This window comes from Elephas maximus, chromosome 27, assembly GCF_024166365.1.
Source record: "Elephas maximus indicus isolate mEleMax1 chromosome 27, mEleMax1 primary haplotype, whole genome shotgun sequence".
Classification (NCBI taxonomy): Eukaryota; Metazoa; Chordata; class Mammalia; order Proboscidea; family Elephantidae; genus Elephas; species Elephas maximus.
In genome coordinates, this window is record NC_064845.1 from 19,536,540 (window position 1) to 19,557,407 (window position 20,868).

The 20,868-nt window shown below is 35.6% G+C and overlaps 1 long non-coding RNA gene across 4 annotated transcripts in view; it reads right to left on the bottom strand.

The window, feature by feature from the left end:
* Nucleotides 1-18,762: 18,762 nt before the first annotated feature.
* Nucleotides 18,763-20,868, bottom strand: part of LOC126068499 (uncharacterized) — a 39,923-nt gene continuing 37,817 nt past the window's right edge. For 3 of the 4 annotated variants that reach the window (XR_007515716.1, XR_007515717.1, XR_007515715.1), the window contains one exon: nt 18,763-20,678. This is a non-coding gene — a long non-coding RNA (uncharacterized LOC126068499). The remainder of the gene's footprint in view (nt 20,679-20,868) is intronic. The other variant, XR_007515718.1, reaches the window with a different exon arrangement.

The window sequence follows — 20,868 nt, forward strand, 5'->3', positions numbered from 1 at the left end:
CCCACCAGCAGCTCCGCAGGAGAAAAGACTTAGCGATCTGCTCTTTCTTATAAACATTACAGCCTAGAAAACCCTAAAGGGCAACTTTATACTGTCATATAGGATCTCTAGGAGTCAGAATCTACTCCACGGCACACAACAACAGCAGCACATTTAATATATTTTAATGTATTTAGGGAAAAATTTATCTATTGACAGTGAAGATGGTTAATAGGTAAAAGGGAGATTTTCTCATCTCATTTTCAAACCCTTTCTTAATTCTCCAAAAATCATCTTTATTATCTCTTTTTTATTCTGTTAGCAATCTACTAAATTAATAGGGTCTATTCAAAAAAAAATTTTTTTTTTATTAGTTACATGATAATTTATACAAGAACACTGATCACTGCTTCTTAAAAAGTGAAGCTTTGCATGTTTCACAAGAGAGGTACCAGGCAGCAGTATACTCATTAATCCCTAAATCATGATCTATGGTAGCCTGACTCTGAAGGACCAACTTAAACATTCTTAGCAGTAAGGTGATGTAAACGTTCATCCGCAAATGCCAAGATTCATGTGTTCCTATGAGTCGATTTTTTTAACCTGGCATACATGCAGAAAAACTGCTGAAGAGTTATCAGCCTTTAAAGCAGTTTTACCAGCCCACCTGTCCTCCAGGAGATGCCTGGATATAATCAGCTGCAATTTTACTACCCATTCAAAATAAATTCCTAATTTCCTCAGGCAAGAGAGCCAATCTACTGAACAATGTTACTTAGTCAATGAAACTATGACTGAACCAAGGAAACTGCGTCGGTCAAATTCAAAGACTTACACTATGATTAATTAAGCTTTTTGGTGATCGATAATGCAACAACAACTGATAAAGCTGGCTTGTAATTACAGTCTTCCCCCTGGTGGCATAAAGTGTATTCCTCAGGGCTGATGAAAAATTCCTCATATTTACCTATTTACACCCATGTTCCCATGCTGGTTAACTGGTTAAAAGCTCCCGGATCGTGGGATTACAAACAAATTTACTAGATGCCTGAGTAGCATCTACATATTCCATCAATAAACTAAATAAATAATTATTTGATTATTCTTAGTGACTGTATAGTATTTCATTGATACAACTGTTGTTCCAAAATGTATTTAACCAATGCTCTATTTGCAGATCCTCAGATGGGTTCAAAGTTTTCACTGTTGTAAATAGTCTGCAATGATGGCCCCTTGACCTGGCTGCAGATCTACCTAATTATCTACCTAATTACCTAACACAATCAATACCAACAAGTTGTAAACTACCAATTTGTTTCCTTTGCCAAATTTCTATTATATTTAAAATATATTTTTCTTGTTGATATTTAAGAGCTATTTGTATATGAAAGAATGTAAAGCTTGTTGTAAAATATTTTCCCTATTTTCCATTTAATTTTTGATATTCTAAAATTTTAGGTATTCTACTGATATTTTTCATAGCTTCCCAATATAATAAAAGGTTGTCAGATTAAATCTACATTTTGGGTTAAGGAAAATCTATACATCAAGTTCAACATGGAAAAATGGAGGAGGAACACTTTGTAACAAAAATTTACATGTTTAATATATAAAGAGCTCTTACGTGTGAATAAGAAAATTACACATACCACAATCAAAAAATAAGAAAAAAGGGACTTGAAGAAGCAATTTACAAGAGAGAAAAAAAAAATACATTATAGATATTATAGTTTGGGAAAAGCCTTATAAATATAACTCACCTATATATTATCCCTATTCATCCATGGCTTCTCTTACAGATTTAAATCTTCAATTTATCTGGAATTTTATTGTAGCACAAAACATAATGCAGTAAACCAATTATGTTTTCCCAAGTGATTAGCCATTTGCCCTTTGTATTAAATAATTCTGTTACAGAATTTTGCAGTGCCTTTTAAAAAAAAATTTTTTTTTTTCCGATATAGTTTTTTTCCAATATACTAAGTAGAAGAAAGCTATAAAATTTCACTTCCTTCTTCACAGTATGACTTTTAAGAATGTTAGAGCCAGGTAGAACTTCAGATATCAACTATTCCAACTCTATTATTTTACAGAGAAGGAAATAGAAGCCTGGCAAGGTTACAAAACTCACCTAAGGTTATGCAGGTGCTTAAAGATGGAGCTGAGAACTGTATTTTTAAGAAGAATAAGGGTATCCATTTGGACTTTTGCTAAATCTAAGATAAGTGAGTTGGTATCCTAAAGACTGAATAAAACATCAGGTCAAGATACTTTAAACATCTTTTGTGGGGGGTACTTAAGAGCCATCTCTACTAATTTATCTCCAACTTTGTGAAACTTTAATTGAAACAGGCTCTCCAAGTCTTTTTGTTTGTATTTTTTTCCCAACCAAATATATTCACTTCCCACTTTTTATCTACGAGGTCGAGTAATGAATTAAGCTTTAAGATGAGCAGATCTATGCAGCAGAAACATGGTGGTCTAGAAAGCCACAAATAATTATAAGATCTTGCTCAGTCTTTGTGAATTCTAACATAAAATTAGGCTAAAACCCCGCTGGCATTTGAGTTGTGTTTCATGTTGATTAAATACAAATTACAGTTTCAAAGCTTATGACAAAATACAAAACTTCTTGAATAATCTGCTCTTTTTATAAAATTGAGTGAGAAAAAGTTACAGGATTAATTTTATTCTAAAATAAACATAATTGATAAGTCAAGATAAAATAACACCTGGCTAGCAACCTATGTGACCTTACCCAATTTTCATTTGTAAAATACCCACAAGACAGAAATACAAAATGTCACCAGACTTGATGGATATAGATTCATTATAAAACTATATCAAATATCCTTAACTATAGCATGAATAGTACTAAAATTAGGGCCTCCCTATGCTTTCCTTCATAACCAAAAAATAAAAGGGCACGCTTGTTTGGAAAAGAAGATAAACAATTCCTTGTCCTTACATTGCCTGTGCCTGGTTCATAGATCCAGGTCCTCATTAGAGAACCAGACTGGTATCCTCTACTGTGTGACTGATAACTCTCTCTATGCAGGGGCATGAGGGCTATGTTTGCCCTCATATTTGAAATTATATTCGAAACAGAGCAAAAATCAAAGACATAGTTGATGAGTTGATCAACTCAGAATCCATTGATCCTTCTCATTGTCTCTCAACCCCCGCTTGTTCTTACTTCTCCCCGTACTCAGCTTAAATTACATTGCCAATTGCTATAATCACTCCTTGGCCCTTTTGTTTTATCTTATTGCCTTTGAAAATTCCCAGCTCTGATTAAATGCAACTTTCTACTGACTCTGGGCCAGTACTTGTGCACCTGAAAGTTGATAGAGAAAATTACTCAAACCAACTGACAAATTCCTGTCCACTTAAATTCCTGTTCACTAAGTTTAAACGGGCCTGTCTTAGTTATGTAGTGCTGCTGTAACAGAAATATCAAAACTGGGTGGCTTTAACAAACAGAAATTAATTTTCTCATAGTTCAGGAGGCTAAATTTAGGGTGCCGGTGCCAGGGAAAGGCTCTCTCTCTCTCTCTCTCTGTGCCTGCCCCAGGGTAAGGTTCTTGTCTCTTTTCAGCTTCTCTTCCTCGAATCCTTGGCAATCATGTGGCATATATCTTCCTCTCTGTGCTTGCTTAATCTGCTCTTTCACATCTCAAGAGATTGACTTAAAATACACCCTACACTAATACTCTTATTAACATAACAAAGAAAATCCATTCCGAAATGGGATCATTACCACAGGTTAGGATTTACAATACATATTTTGGGGGGGATACAATTCAGACCACAACAGGACTACATTCAATCCTTCCTCTCTTTTCTGCATCTATTTTTCCCTCTACTTAATTATTTCTATCAGCATACATCAACTCGCTGATCTGCATGTATCTCCCATCTGCATGTATTTCTCATCTTTTTTTTTTAAATATATATATATATAATCTCTTTCTAGTCACATTTTTCTCTAGCTACAACCTATTTCTCTTGTTTTCTTCAATAAAAGCCCTGGAAATGGTTGTCTATACTTGCTTTCTCCAAGTTTCCTCCTCCAGCTTTTTCTTGGAGCACCTGGATATTTTATGCCCCAACCACTCTACTAAATTTTATCCTTGACTTCTATATTGCTAAATTCAGAGAATAATTTTCTTTCCTCCTCTTATTTGAACCATCAACAGCACTGCACAGAGTCTATCATTTCTTTCTTCTGGAAACTCTTTCTCCACCTGGCCTAAAAAGCATCATGCTTTTCTGGTTCTCCTCTTGTATCCCAGGAGTGCAAGTCTAGTTCAATAAGGGCATTATAAGATTGCCATTATAAGATTTATATTATTTCAAAAATTCTACCCAACTTAATAGGACATACTTCAGAAATAAGAGGTAACGACATCTAAGTGGAGAAGATAAAATTATAATTTGTAGATAATTGTCTACCTAGAAAAATCTAAAGGAATCAGTGAAAAAATTATTAAAACAAGTAAAAGTTCAGTAAGGGAGCCAAATACAAAATAAATGTATTTAAAAGAAATAGTTTTTCTGTATTCCAGCAATGACCATTTTTAAATACATTGAAAGAGAAATCCATACTACCAAAAATTTAAATTACCCAAAAATAACTTTAACACCAAACGTGCAATTCTCAAAATGAGAGAATTAGAAAATGTTACTGAGGAATACAAGAGATAAAAACAACAGAGACAAATGCAGAAGCTTAAAACAGGAAGTAAACAGCTTATGGCAAGGTTTAGGAAGGCTCCAAACATCCTCTATTACTGACATAAGTACCACCATCCTGGGTTAGAAGCTTAAGTATCATAGAGATGTAAATCTTGACGGATTAATCTACTTGTTTAATAAAATTCTTATCAAAATCTCAATATGACTTTTTTACAAGGTTTTAATGTGGTTCTCCAAATTACCAAGAAGGCTTAGCAATGAGACAAGAGAGAGTCAGTGGGAAAAACAGAAAATCCAAATAAAATCTGAAAAAAATCTGAAGCTTAGTTATTAATAGTGTACCAGTGTTAATTTTTTAGTTTTGATAATGGTACTACAGTCATGTAAGATGTCAACATTAGGGGAAGCTGGATAAAGGACATCTGGGAACCAGGTCTGTGTTATCTTTGCAATTCTTGTAAATCTAAAGCTTATTTCAAAATTAAAAGCTTAAATAAATAAGTAAAATTAAAAGTGAGGAATTCCTCAAATAAATTACATTAAAGCATATTATAGAGCTATAATACTTTAAATAATAGACACAAAAGAATGTTATAAACAGAATAGAAAAGATAAATTTGGTATCATACAGCAATGAAGATAAAAAAGATTATTCAACAAGAGGTGCTAAATGGAAGTTAATTATGGGGGTGGTGGAAAAGCAAATTTAGATCCTTTCCTAAACCGACAACACAAAATAAATTCTAACTGGATTGTGGAGCTCAATATTAAAAATAAAAAAATTTTTTTTTCCTCAAAACCAAGCAAGAATGTAAGTAAATACCTGTGATGGTTAATTTTATGTGTCAACTTGGCTAGTCTATGATGTCCAGTTGCTTGGTGAAACACTGGAGTTGTTGAGAAGGTATTTTGTAATATGATTAACATTTACAAACAATTGACTCTAAGGGGATTACCCTCCATAATGTGGTTGGGCTTCATCCAACCAGTTGAAGGCCTTAAGAGTAAAAACAGGTTTCCCAGAGACGAAGGAATTCTGCTTCAAGACTTTAATGTAGAAATCCTGCAGGAGTTTCCAGCTTGCCTTCCCTACAGATTTTGGATGTGCCAGTCCCCACAACTGCATGATGTTGTAAGCCAATACTTTAATATATAAATATAATATATATTATTGGTTCTGTTTCTCTGGCAAATTTTGACCAATACAATACATATTTGATCACAGAAAGGAAGAGGAAGTTTGAAGTACAAAGACAATGAGTAAAACTATGAAGAACAACAACAACAAAAAAAGTAGATTTGACTGAAGGAAATTTTTAAATTTTGTCTAAAAACTTCAAAATAATTGAAAGGTAAAAAAAGTAGAAACATTAATTGCCTTAAATCTGGGAGATAAAATTTTAAGGTATTGTTTTATTAATCAAGAATATAAAAAGCCATAAGAAAATATTAATTTCTCTAAAAAAAAAAAAAAAATTTTTTTTTTTTTAGGAAGAGGGGGAAAGGACATGAACAGATAATTCCCAAGAGACACAGAATTGGCTAACAAATACGCTTTTAAATATGCTAGTCATCAACAAATGTAAAAGAATTGAGATAACTTTTTCATCAACCATAATAGCAAATATTCAGAAAGATGACAACATCTCATGCTGATGAGTATTGTTGGAATAGACTTTACACTGTTGGCATCATTGATGAGAGTGTAAATTATACAAGCTTCCTGGAAAGCAACTTGACAACGCACAAAAAAAGCCTTTAAAATAATCATTTCCTTTTCCCTAATATGCAGGTAAAGATTTGTGTATATGGATATTTGTCAGGTTATTAATAACAGAAAAAATGGAAATGATCTACATATATACATCAGCACACACTGAGAGATACAAGAAAATACACAAAATGCTAACAATATTGCTGGTTGATGCTATTATGGGTAATTTTACTTTTATTCCTTTCACTTCTTCAAATGTTCTAATCTCTCTCATAACATATATAATTCTATTTTCTTTATATTTTTCACTGTTCTCTAATGTTTCTCTAATTTTTCCTATAATCAGGGTAGAAATGTGATTGTTCACTCAGAGGAAGTAATACTTAGAATTGAGGAGTATAGGAAATGTCTAAATGCATCTGGGTTTTTAAGTACTCAAAATATATCATAAGAAATCTTACTGTTGGCTAATAACTTGATATTTCACAGAAGATAATAAAATAGACTGCCACATTAAATCTGTCTTGCACCACAAGAGAGCGTGTTAAACAGGTCTGTTCCACATATGCTCATTCCGGGGATGATTGTATACAGTCTCCAGTCTTTATCTTCCTATTTCCTGCCCATAGACCCAGACCTCTGGTTGATCAATTCTGCTTCTCCTTCCCATCCTTCCATTATTTCCTAAGGCTGCTGGGGTACGCAGGCCACTCAAATTGTTCTGGGTCCTAGATGGCTGTGGTGGTTTGAGGCTTCCTGGACATTGCAACTTGCCCCAGGGAGGTTCTAGTTCAATAAGCCTTCTGCCTTCCAACACACAATCCTAAACACTTCCACAATCATCCCCCTGGGCTGTGGGGAATTGCCTTTGGATTCTCAGAAATAGGTAACGGCTTTAAGATTTTTTTTTAACTTTGACAAAAGTTTCACACAATAATACCTTTACTGTGAGTGATGTGCTCCCATATATTCTATTCTATTTTTTCTATTCTCTTCTGTTTCATGTTTTTTAAAGCCACTAAACTGACTTTATGAGTTTCTAACAGTACTTAACCCTAAGGGTGAAAAACACTGAACCAGAAAATATTGGAGGATGCTAGTTAGCAAAAAAAAAAAAAAAAAAAAAAATCTCGCAGTCAGGTGTACAGAGATGGAGCAAAGAGCAAATCTGTGCAGAATGGGGTATTCATCAGCATTGCCTCCCTTATGCCAGGTTTCTGGAGTGGTGATTAAAAACAGACAAAGATAGTATGCAGACTTGGCATTAAATAACACCGAATACCAAAGTGAGGAGTTATTCTTATTTTGATTCATTTCAGTTCTTTTGATTATGATAAACAGAAAGCCACAATTGTCAGTTCTTGTTCAGAGAAACTCTTTTTTTTTAATTATTTACTTTTTTAATTGATCAGATATGCACATGGACCAAATAATAAAAATAATTCAAAATGCTTATATAGCCTTGCTATAGGCCAGACACTGTCCTAAGGACTTTTTACATATTATTTCATCTTCATTATAACTCTAAGAACCAAAAACCAAACTTGTTGACTTCACGTTGAATCCGACGCATAGCAACCTTACAGGACAGAGCAGAACTAATCCAAAGGGCTTCCAAGGAGCAGCTGGTGGATTCGAACTGCCGGCCTTTTGGTTAGCAGCCATAGCTGTTAACCACCGAGCCACCAGAGCTCCAAGAGGTAAAAAAAATCCCCATTCTACAGATTAAGAAACTGAGACCTAGACAGAATAAGTAATTTGTTCAAAGGCACACAGCTAGTAAGTGTCAGGGCCAGGATTTGAACCCATGAAACGAACCTATGATCTTATCTACTATTCTATGATTTAAAGAGTCCAAAAAGCTATGCAGTGAAAAGTAAAGCTTCTGTCTACTATATCTCATCCATCCCTCCATCCTCTTTTCATTCTAGAAGACAAGTACCCTCGCTAGTTTACTGTAAACCCTTTCAGAGATATTCTACACATATAATAAACAAATATATAAAACCTTGTGTGTGTTACAAAAGAAACTTTTTTCATTTAACAATCTATATAAAATCTTCCAGAGTTTTAATAGCTGTATTATTTTCTATTATGATTATGTACCAAATTTATTTCATTAATCACTTTTGATGAGCATTCGTTTTATTCTACTCTTTTTCTCCGTCAAACAATGCTTCAATAAATAACCTTGTATGTACGTATGTCATCTGGCACAGTCATAACCTTAGCTATAAGATACACTCCTAGAGGTCTCCTGCTAGGTAAAAGTATATTTATACTAATAAAAAGAGAGTATGTCTCAGAATTAAAGCCTTCAACAAACCACAGTATCTTCCTAGACTTTAATAATTTCTTTTTATTTCCACGGTTTTCACTTTTAAGGTTGCCAAGTATTTGTGACCACTGGTACTAGTTTTCTATTTATGAAAATGATGTAAACCTTTTTTACTTTAGTGAAAAAGTGGTCAATTTTTTTAAATGTTTACTGTATAAATATTAATCATGGTACATTAAGGGGATACCTGAATGGCTAAAATGTACTAAATGTACTAAATGTTAATGGTTTCCTTGGACCACCTGAAGCAGGAGACCTGTTACAACAAGGCGGGCGGTGGGAAGGGTATACAAACATTTTTAAGCACCTCCACAGTCCCTTCTACAGCTTTAATATTGTAAATATTTTCATGATTACAAGAACAGGCGCCTCCACTCTGAGTACCACCTGGCTCACAATCTTTACAACCAGTATGACAACTTTAGTCATATTCAAAACAACAGCCCCCTCAGATGTCTCTACGTGATTTCACTCTCACTCATAGATTATACTGACCTCATATTCTAACTCATGCCAATCTTTTTGTTCCCTTCCCCACAATGCATAGTAAAGAGGACTCAATAAATGCCGACTACCCGACATGTTTCATCGAGTTGTCTGTAACTGACTGCATGACTGACTCCTATCCATACACGAGTTTCATAGATTTTTACAGGCATTGCTGGGCCTATAATTTGTCTGCCGCTTTCAGTTTGCCAAAACTCTTTTGAGTTCAACTGTGTTGCCATATCTAATATATCTTTAGTGTGTCTAAGATGCCCTTAGGATCTAGTATCTTTGCTTTCACACAGAGCTATTCTGAATGATAGTACATCACTCCACAAAAGTGTACCAACCACTTGGGGTGTGGTCTTGCTCCTGTCTACCCAAAAGTACTTCTGGACCCACCAGAGCTCTAGAGAAGAAGTTTACTCAAAGGAAAATAGAAACACACACCTATATAGTTACCTTCCTTGAAATTTTCATAAAGTATATTCTTTAGTAACATCAAGAATCCTCATTTGTGAACCTCGAATCACTTTTGTTTCCAAATTATATTTCAGATATATAATACCATATATTTTGACATTAAATGATTAACTAAATATAATGTACAAATTCATTTACAAAAACTTCTGATCTTGTCCCAGTGGCTACTTTTACAAATCCCAGGTTGAAAGTATTTATTAATACAAGCCAGAAACTGTTAACTTATGACTATGCTATAGCCACGTGACCTTTGTTTCCTGTTTATGTTTCCAGAAAGATTACAGTTTTAAAATGTTTGCATTATTTCAAGTCCTAATTGCAACTGGTAACTGTTATTTTCAATTAATGAGTTTCTTAACTTTTCATACCACCTCTATTTTTATTCAGATTCTGCATTGAATATATTACATTTTAGCCACTGGACAAAAAAATGAAATATTGGTGGAATTGTTGACCTCAAGGTTAACAATTACAACCCTCAAGGTCTATAATCCACCCAAGAAATATAGACTACAAATTCTCCAGAAAAAGATTCATATAATTTCATTTCAGTGTGTTACATCTGGTTTCCATTTGATCCCAAAAACCTCCCACCGCAATTTAAGGATATGCCAGTCTTTTCTTTCTGATCACTCTTCAAATAAATACAGCTTTCTTTTTAATAATTCTAGAAATCCTTTTTAATATTATTTAAGATATTAAATCCACTAGGCGCTCCTTGGAAACTCTGTGGGGCAGTTCTACTCTGTCCTATAGGGTCGCTATGAGTCGGAATCGACTTGACTGTACTGGGTTTTTTTTAAGACACATATGGGACTTTCTTTTTCTACCTAAATAATACATCTCTTTAGTAGTGTTTTCCAACAGTTTGTCAATTCTTTGCCATGCTCATAACAACAAGTGCTTACTGAAGGAATTAATCAAGACCAAATTCCTGTCATCATAGTTCTTAAGACGGATCTGGACGGGCTAGGTCCCTCATTTTGTAGTAGTCATTGCAGCCATGACTTCAGGGAACCCTTCTTATGTGACAGACACTGTTGTAAACATGGAAACACTGTTTAGCTCCTATAAACATTATAACAGTCCCATGATGTCAACATTATTATTGACTCCAATTAAGGATAAGGAAGCTGAGGATTGAAAATGTGAAGTATCTGCCCAATAGCGCATGCCTCATATGAAGCAGAATTGGGACTGCAGCCCAGGACTGACAGGCCAAAACCTTAAATGCCATGTTCCTCTACTGCCAAGCTAATGTGTTTCAACTCTATTTGGTCTCACAGGAGGTGGTGGTGGGCATTTATTCCAAGGTCACATGCTGAAAAATTAATATTCATCCATCAGTTAACTACGGTTAGACACTATTGATTTAACAGGATATAATTGCTTTTGATGAACAATTTGCCCCTTAACATATAGAAAATTACTAAAATATATCTCACTAACAGCTGGTCAATATCTTCTACTTTCATCCTAACTTAAATTATTCTTCATTTCATTTCATTGCTTGCTGGTTCCATTTTCCTTTTGGGCTTCACTGTGACCTCTATATTCTTTTCTTTTTTCACCCTTAAGTCTACATCAGGCTTTCATGGTGCGTGATGAAGAATTTCCTTCCAAATGGAGATAGATTTTCAGTTGTACTATGATTACGAGTCTGCTTTTCTCTATGTAGTACATCCATATTAATTGTATATAAAATTCTTTTTAAGAAACAGAAAACTGGTTTTCCCAGTTTTCAACTGTATCTTCTACCATTTAAAAGCTTTTAGGTACCGTTTTGTATTTGCAGACGACCTTAATTGTTTTGGGTGGCTTTTCAAAACCAGATACTAAGCACAGGATGGTTTTTTGCCAAGAGGCACCTGCAGTTAGAGGCAGAATGGGCAGGGAAACTTTGTGCTACTAAATTACAACTCCCCCTACCTGTTCCTTAATTCTCTGAGCAGTATGGACGCCCAAGGGTTTAAATAAACAAGACAACTAGATAGTCATCAGTGGGGGCTAAATTTCTCAATTATCTTTCCTCTTTGACTATGACGCATTATCATTGCTATATTACCCCGTTAGACACATCAGACGTATGTAGCTAAAATACAACTGCATTAATTTTAGAAAATATCTGGAAGTTAGAGGCATGGTAGAAGACTATGAGGCTAGAACAGTACGTTGGTTTTGATAGCTTTTCCTCAAATACGGTTCAGTATTTGGTTTGTGATATGGAAAAGGAGTGTAATAAATAGAGATAGACAGATTTTTTTTTCAAATTCCTTATATAGAGGTCATAAAAAGAACAATATTGCACTGATGTAATTGGTTTATTAGTTTTCTTTTTAATTAGTCGCTAACATTTAACTATTAAAGTACTCACATAAAAACCCAGATTTCCAGTATCTTTGAAATCATACGGCCTGGTTCATCCCACACAGCTAAGCATCCACTGTCCCCATCAGACAGGGTATGTAACTCCAGTTTACTACCATCTCCCCTCACTGGCTTCACTGATTGATGTCATCTACCTGACTTGTGTCAAAGATGAAATTTGTAGCTCTGGAAGAACTAAATGAGCTCTCAAAAGTAACATAGGAAATGACCCAATGGTGAGTCAAGTGACAGGAGGACTCATTATAAAACCACATTAAAATCCATTATGCAGATTGGTTAGACTATCCCCAAACTACTAGGTGGATCTAAAAACATCATAACCCACCAACGTCCTATAAGGATCAGCTCTGCCCCACCCAAGATATATTTTCCCCATACAAAAAATCAAAAACAAGATAAATTTAAAAAATCTTAGAGAATTTACTTTTTAGCATGCCAACAAATGTTACCTATTTTTCCAAAAAGGCCCAAAAATCCTTGATCAAAGTGGGCTATTAGCCTACAATAGAATTAGTTTAACACCTGTGGAAACTGTCAAACACGCCTATTCTTAACAGAGTCCTTTGGACCAAGGTTGATTAATGGAATAAATAGACTCCAACCCTGTGTCCAAGAAGTGAAAGAAAAAACAAAAATCTAATCTTAGACCAAATTATGTCCAGAGAACACCTCCAGCAAACAAGAACCTGTTGCTCTTGAGTTGAATCCAATTCATGGCAGCCCCAGGTATGTCAGAATAGAACTGCACTGCATTGGATTTTAAATGGCTGGTTTTTTTGCAAGTAGATTGCCAGGGCTTTCTTTGGGGGTGCCTCTGAGTGCAAACTCCAAGCTCCAATCTTTCGGTTAGCAGCCAAGCGTGTTAAAACGCTTGCACCAGCCAGAGACTCCCCAGCAAATGAGATAAGCATATAAAAAGGAATTTCCAAAAAAGAAACGTATTCTCATCTGTTTATTTTTATACCATTTGTGAAATAAGAAATATTAGTAAGAAATAACCTTTCAGAGTGGTTCATAGATACCGTCCTGTTCTAAACTTCAACATGAAAGACCAAACTCTCAAGACCAAATAGAATTCAGCCTAATTTTAAGTGTAGCTTTCCATCATGTTGGCACTGATTAAGGGCTTAGTTTACATTTAGGGAAGGCCCCGCCTTAAGTAGCATTTACATTAATCTGTCCTATGTTGCTGACAGAAAAGCTCAGTCATAATGCATGGTCAAGTACTTTTATCTCATGCAAGAGCTTACTCTCATGAACAATTATGATCTAATTAAAGTCATTAATGTTTATTCCTTTGGGAAATACACATTCATAGACATCAGAATCTTTTATGTTTTTCTATCTACTAAATCATTTCTATTTTGTTTCTCACTTCTGAGGCTCTTCAGGAGTTATTTTCCTGTCACCCTAAAATAGAAACATGACCTGTGGCAATGTTTTCAATATAGCTATTTGCAGTTAGTTTGAATAAAAAATGAATAATGTGTTTATTAGGAGCATCGGGAGCCAAGATGCAGCTTTTCTCATTATGTTACATTACTGTTTCTGCTGAGCTACATGATATTAATAATTTTATAACAAATAGTAGATGAAGTTTTGCAAAGTCATAACATCTACAGGAACATACCTGCATAGGAAATTCTTCCTCATGGTGGCAACTGCCTTTAAATCAAAGTAAAATATAAATACAGTACAAAATTTTTAGATTTTATTTTCCTGGGAAGTGTTTCCATTTTTCTTAAACTACAATGTACTTTTATATTGATATTATAGTATTTCTATGGACATATTCTCCAGTATGCCTAGAGGGCTCTGAACCGAATATATTAGAAAAATGAGACAAGATAAATTGTTTCATACTGACCACTTAGCATTACCCAGGCCACATACTCTATTTCAAAGCAAAGATAAAGTTAAATATTAATGGCTTATGATTTTTTAAAGGCTTATTATTATCCTCGTTTAACAGAAGAGGAAATTGAGGCATGGAAAGGTTAAGTAACTTGCCGAAAGTCAACCAGCTAGTGAATGATGGATCCAGGACACAAGCCACACAGTTTAACTCTAACAGCTGGGCTTCTGCTATCTTCTGCTGTGTGTTACTCTCTTCTCCCTTTTCAAAGCTGTGGTCATTCAAGTGCGATTTAAGAATTCTCCAGACCCTCCTGCCATCTTTCACTGATGACTGCCTCTGTAACAGTAACGCAAGGTAGTGGAAAAAAAAAAAAAAAACTATGTTCAAACACCATGCCTACCTTTTACAAACTTCACGGATCTAGGCCAGTCATTTAAATTTACTAAGCCTCAGTTTCTTCATCTGTAAAATGGTTGCTGTTGTTGTTACTTGCAGTCAAGTCAGCTCCAATTCGTGGTGACCTTACGTACAACAGATTGAAACATTGCCTGGTCTTGTGCCTTCTTCATGGTTGTATTGTAAAATGTTACCTGCTCATAAAACTGTTTTGAGGATTAAACAAGGAACGTATGTAAAGCACTTAGCCAAATGCCTGGCTTTTGGCAAACACTTATTAAATGTTGGCTATTTTTATTACTATGACTTTAATGCCCAATACAGGGAGCCCATGCACAGAGTACTCTGTTAAAGAAAATGTCCTGCATCATCAAACAGATACATAATTTTATGTTTGATACAAGGCTGTGTTGCTCTGGGTTTTGGTTTTTTAAGCAAATACTGAAAGTGTAGTGGGGGTTCTCAATAATGTGGATCTGCTCCGTGAAATAGCCAATGACCCTAATTCTAAAGTCTCAGGTCTTTCTGGTAGATTAAGAACACAAAACTAAATTAAAATATGTTTTCTAATGGCATACAGAGTGACGGTAAATCAGAAAGATTAATAAGAGTTAAAGTCATAAGGTCTTTAATTCCTTCAATATTCTTTACTAAACATCAACAAAGGATTAAAACAACCCAAACTCACTGCCATCAAGTCGTTTCTGACTCCTAGTGACCTTGTAGGACAGAGAAGAACTGCCCCATAGGGTTCCCAAGGCTGTAAATCTTTATGGAAGCAGACTGCCACATCTTTCTCCCACAGAGCAACTGGTGGGTTCCAACCTCCAACCTTTCAGTTAGCAGCCAAGTGCTTAACCGCTGCTCCACCAGGGCCTCTAAGGATACTTAGAAAGAAAACAATGTCTTGAAATAACATCCCTATGTTTATGTCCTCCCTGTAAGAATATTTTTACCCAAACTTACCATCTCATCACTTGTGAATGTCTGTTACTGTTAGCTGCCATCACATTGGCCCCCAACTCACGCGAGCCCCATGCACAACAGAACACTGCCCAGTGCTGCGCTACTCCCATGACCAGCTGGGGCTCAAACCACTGTGATCCATAGGGTTTTCATTAGCTGATTTCAGACATAGATTACCAGGCCTTTCTTCCTAGTCTGCCTTAGTCTGGAAGCTCTGCTAAAATCTGCTCTGCATCGTAGCAACTTGCAAGCCTCCACTGACAAGTGGCAGCTACACTAGGGGTGCACTGGCCAGAATTGGAAACCAGGTCTCCCAGATAGAAAGTGAGAATTCTACCACTGAACCACTATTACTCCTTACGGAGTGTCTTCAGTGTTAGTGATTTCCCAATTTTCAGTCACTCAAAAGACAGACAACTATCTTAACTAAGTAAAGTGCCTTATGAGAAAATGATAAAAGGGTAGAATTACTGTGGAGTCAATAAAGTTTAAGCTTCAAGGTCCCTCATTTGCATGGGGCCCTTCCAGAGTCCTGGACATGTGAGTTGGAAATACATTTGAGTTTTAAAACCTGACCCATGGTGATCCCATGTGCGTCAGAGTAGAATCGTGCTCTACCGGGTTTTCAAAGGCAGATTTTTCAGAAGTAGATTGCCAGGCCTTTCTTCTAAGGTCCTCTGGGTGGGCTCCAACTTCCAGCCTCTGGTTAGCAGCTGAGTGCATTCACCGTTTGTACCGTCCAGGGATGCCCAGTTTGAGTTTTGTGGGAGTTACTTATGGGATTTGCTCTCACTTCCCTGTACAGTTAAGATACTGCTGGCTCTCATGGATGCAAATGGCTTCCAAGAATGCTCCTGTGGCGAACTACCCAGCATTGTTTCTCGAAGGTGAAAGCCAGAAGTCATATCATCATGTGAACAGATCTATGGTACCCAGCACTGGAATTACGCGAGTAATGGAGGAGAAATGAGACTGTTAATGTATGAAGCCAGAAGCTAGTCTGTGTAAAATTATTTTAGAGATATGTCCGCAGTTATTGAATAAAAATATTACTTCTCTGGATTTGTGATGTTTGGGTTGTTTCCCCCCGCCCCCCAGCTTTTCTAAATTTGCAATTTATTTTTTTCTAATTTTAAATAAATGTGGACCTTTATACCTAATTTTCCATTTTTAATTTTCTTTTACATAAAAGAGCCCAAAACTGAATGGGTTTCAAGGTCAAGTCCCATAAATCTGGCTCTACCCTAACACTGTGTAACAGAGGCCTGATTATTCTGTACTTCTTCCAGATATAGTTACCCATCAGGTCAAACAAAATCTTTCTCACTGAAAAAAATACGCCTTTTATGAAAAAGAAAAAGGCAGGTATAATAATATCAGAACCAAGTCAAATTCAGAAAACATTAAAAATTCAATTATTCTTTTTAGCAGGTCAGTATAATGGTCCATATCTATATTCATCATTCCATTCATATAGTCAAGGTATGCAATAACTTTGTCTTTCCTAAGACCTGTATGAAAGGTATTAATCTTATTTTAGAATCAATTCTTTTGGAATATACTCACTACCTGAGAGGAAAAGCTGGAAAACTTTAACCTCGATACATGCACATAGCTATACCTATCCAGGCATAAATATAAATATAAAAGTCTACATTAGATTTTTCAATTTCACGAAGATGAAAGTAAGAAAAGCTCTGATCCAGAATTTTTCAGAAGAGTTCAATTCATTCCAGGGAAGAATTTCCCACGTATACACTAGCCTTCACTTAATTATCACCCTGAATTATCATTTCAAAGGGCTTGGTCAATATTTGGAGTAACCCTAAAATTAGTAACTGGCTCAGAGAATCCCAAAAGCTGGTATCCATCAACAACACTTTTATAATATCTAGTGGCCATTTTATTCTGAGCATGAGAAGCTACCTAAAAGCCCATCTTGATTTTACAGTAATTGACTGGCTAGTGAATGATCCTGGGCTATTAAGTGTCACACGAAATATCTAAAATGTCACTGAATCAGTAGATGCTGTGCCCACTGAACTGACTCCTGGGGGATGGGAAAGGTTTATACTGTTGAATTCAGTATAATTTATTGACTATACCTAGCAAAAGACCTTTATGCCCAATGAATTTTGTTTTTACCTATACTCTGCACAATAATAAAAGAAAACATAAAAACAGATTTCTCCAAAGGCTATGAACCCCAATATTTGGCAACTGGGGGTATTTTCCTTAAATTCTGCCATTTAGCTATTTTTTCCATGGAATCCTATGAGAGAGCATATTGGAATTGCACAGTACTCTAGCTCCACCAAGTGACAGTTATGTATTGTTGCTGTGTTGCTACTACCCATATGCTAACCTCTAAGGGATATATACTAACAAAATAATACATTTTATATTCGGCATACTCATCCAGCTGGTTAAACCCGAAGAGACTTTACTCATTTGTGGTTCAAAGAGTAACTGCAATTGGACTTCTCAAATTCTATCCTCCACCCTGCCTTCCTAAAATATATGTGTCTGGAATATAAAATCATATATTTGAATTTTTTGCAATATATCATTTCAGAGTCAATTCTGAGTTTGTGATTACTTTTGTGCAGGACACATCACATAAAATTTACTTATTCTACTTAGATATTCATGTTTTAGTCATTAAAGTATATATAAGTCAGAGTAGTTGTCTTATTCTTCAACAAATCTACACAGCAAGTAAAAAACATCATGGACATTTTTAAAATCTAATTTTTGAAAGGCAAAATTTTCTTTGGCTCAAAATTCCTGGTTTTAAACTGCAGAAGAATAGAGAAGGGTATTTTTTATCAAATAAAAAGGGATATTATATTTTTGTTAATAAAATTAGCATGTACTCATTACTAAAAATAATTAACACATGACACAGAAACATATTTTAGGGGGAAAAAAAAAAACACGTTAATTCCGCCACCCAAAAAAAAAGTAACCACCATTCCATTCTTTTTTTTTTCATAATATTTTATTGTGTTTTTGGTGAAAGTTTACACAGCAAACAAGGTTCCCATTTGACATTTTCTGTACAAATTGTTCAGTGACATTAGCTACGTTTTTTAAAATGGGTCAGCACTCTTTTTAATTGCGTCTGGTTGTTACCACTGTTACATTCTGGTGGATAATGTCAGGAAATTTGCTATGCACAAATTTGGGAGTACAAAAATAGTACTGTATAATACAAGCTATTTTATAATACACTTTTTTTCCTTAGACAAGGATATAATGCATAACATTATTTTATATAGATGCATAGTGTTTCAAAATATAAACATATTATCCTTTGTATATCCAATACCCTGTTGTTGACTTTTTGTTGCTGCCAATTTTTCTTTATATCAAACAACTCTAAATACAAAAATTTTATATGGTATTAATATCAAATAAAATCATCTTTAAAGCAAAAAGCATTATTTGGAAAAAAGAATTACTATTTCATGATTTAAAAGGCTATTTTACCAGAATGATAAAAAGATTTTAAATTTGCATACATGTAAAAGCATAGCTTTAAGTATAAAGGCAAAAAATGACAGAATCAAAAGATGTTGACAAGTTTACAATTACACAGGGAATGTTTACATACTTGTGATTATTACCATATTAGATTCTATGTTGTTGCTGTTAGGTGTTGTCCAGTCAATTCCGACTCATAGAGACCCTATGTACAACAGAACGAAACACTGCCCAGTCTTGCGCCATCCTCACAATTGTTGCTTTATTTGAACCCATTATTGCAGCCACTGGGTCAATTCATCTACTTAGGGTCTTCCTCTTTTTCAATGACCCTCTATGTTGTCAAGCATGATGTCCTTCTTCAGGGACTGGTCCCTCCTGATAACATGTCCAAAGTACATCAGACAAAGTCTTGCCATCCTCATTTCTAAGGAGCATTCTGGCTGTACTTCTTCCAAGACAGATCTGCTTGTTCTTGTGGCAGTCCATGGTATATTCAATATTCTTCACCAACACCATAATTTAAAGACAGTAATTCTTCTTCTGTCTTTCTTAGTCATTGTCCAGCTTTCGTGTGCATATGAGGCAACTGAAAAATACCACGACCAGCTGAGGTGCTTGCTGAGGGTAAAAGGAACATGGAATGCGAGGTGGAAGGTGGTTCTAAATACCAATTATGACTATGTGACCAGTTGCAGAAATGAGGATTATAATTGTTATGAGTATTTCTTCCCTATTTTATTATGTGTATGTGTGTGTGTACAGCAATTATTTTTGTTCGATTCCTTTATCACTTATAAAATATAAGATGCAAACAAGGCTAGTGTGTTTTCGGTTGTATGTATGTTAGTTGTCTCATGTTAGGCACAAGTATGACTTTATATTGTACATAGAGATTATATGGTTTAAAGAAATGTGTGACAGGTGCCAAGTGGACAAGCGGTGGGTCTGTGATGATTAAGGTTGTGTGTCAAGTTGGCTGGGCCATGATTCTGAGTGGTTTGGCTGGTAGGATGTAGTTTGGCAGTTATGTAATGATGCAATTATCCTCCATTTTTATTTCCCATAAAGTGGTTAAGAGTTTGGCTGCTAATCAAAAGGTTGGCAGTTCAAATCCACCAGGGGCTCCTTGCAAACCCTATGAGGCAGTTCTACTTGTTCTACAGGGTTACTATGAGTCGGAATTGATTTGATGGCAGTGGGTTTGTTTTTTTTTTTTAATAAGGAATACTATGTAATCAACTCAATTATGTGATCTGATATGATTAGCCAATCAGTTGTAGGGAAATTTCCTCAGGGGTGTGGCCTGCACCCAATATATATGGACGCTCTGGCAAAGCTCGCTCTTGCTCTGGATCCTGCAACTAGTTTGTCATTTGACCTCCAGCTCTTGGGACTTTAGCCAGCAGCCTGCCATATTACCTGACAATCTGGAGTTCATCAGCCCCTGCAAGCTACTTGAGTCAGGAGACACCTTCAGCCTTCAGCCTGACTCGTGGACTTGGGACTTGCCAGCCTCTACAACCACATAAGTCATTTCCTTAAGTCTTTCTCTCGCTCTACATACGTACATACATACATATATATATATCTTAGTTATCTAGTGCTACTATAACAGAAATAGCATAAGTGGATGGCTTTAACAAAGAGAAATTTATTTTCTCACAGTTTAGGAAGCTAGGAGTTCAAATTCAGGGTGCCAGCTCCAGGGGAAGGCTTTCTCTCTCTGTTGGTTCTGGGGGAAGGTCCTTGTCATCAATCTTCCCTTGGTCTAGGAGCTTCTCCACGCAGGAACCCCAGGTCCAAAGGACATGCTCTGCTCCTGGTATTGCTTTCTTGGTAGTATGAGGTTCCCATGTCTCTCTGCTTGCCTCCCTCTCTTATACCTGAAAAGAGATTGACTTAAGACACAACCTAATCTTATAGATTGAGTCCTGCCTCATTAACATAACTGTGTTTAATTCTACCTCGTTCACATCATAGAGTTAGGATTTACAACACATAGGAAAATCACATATATCAGATGACAAAACGGTAAGCAATCACACAATACTGGGAATCATGGACTAGCCAAGT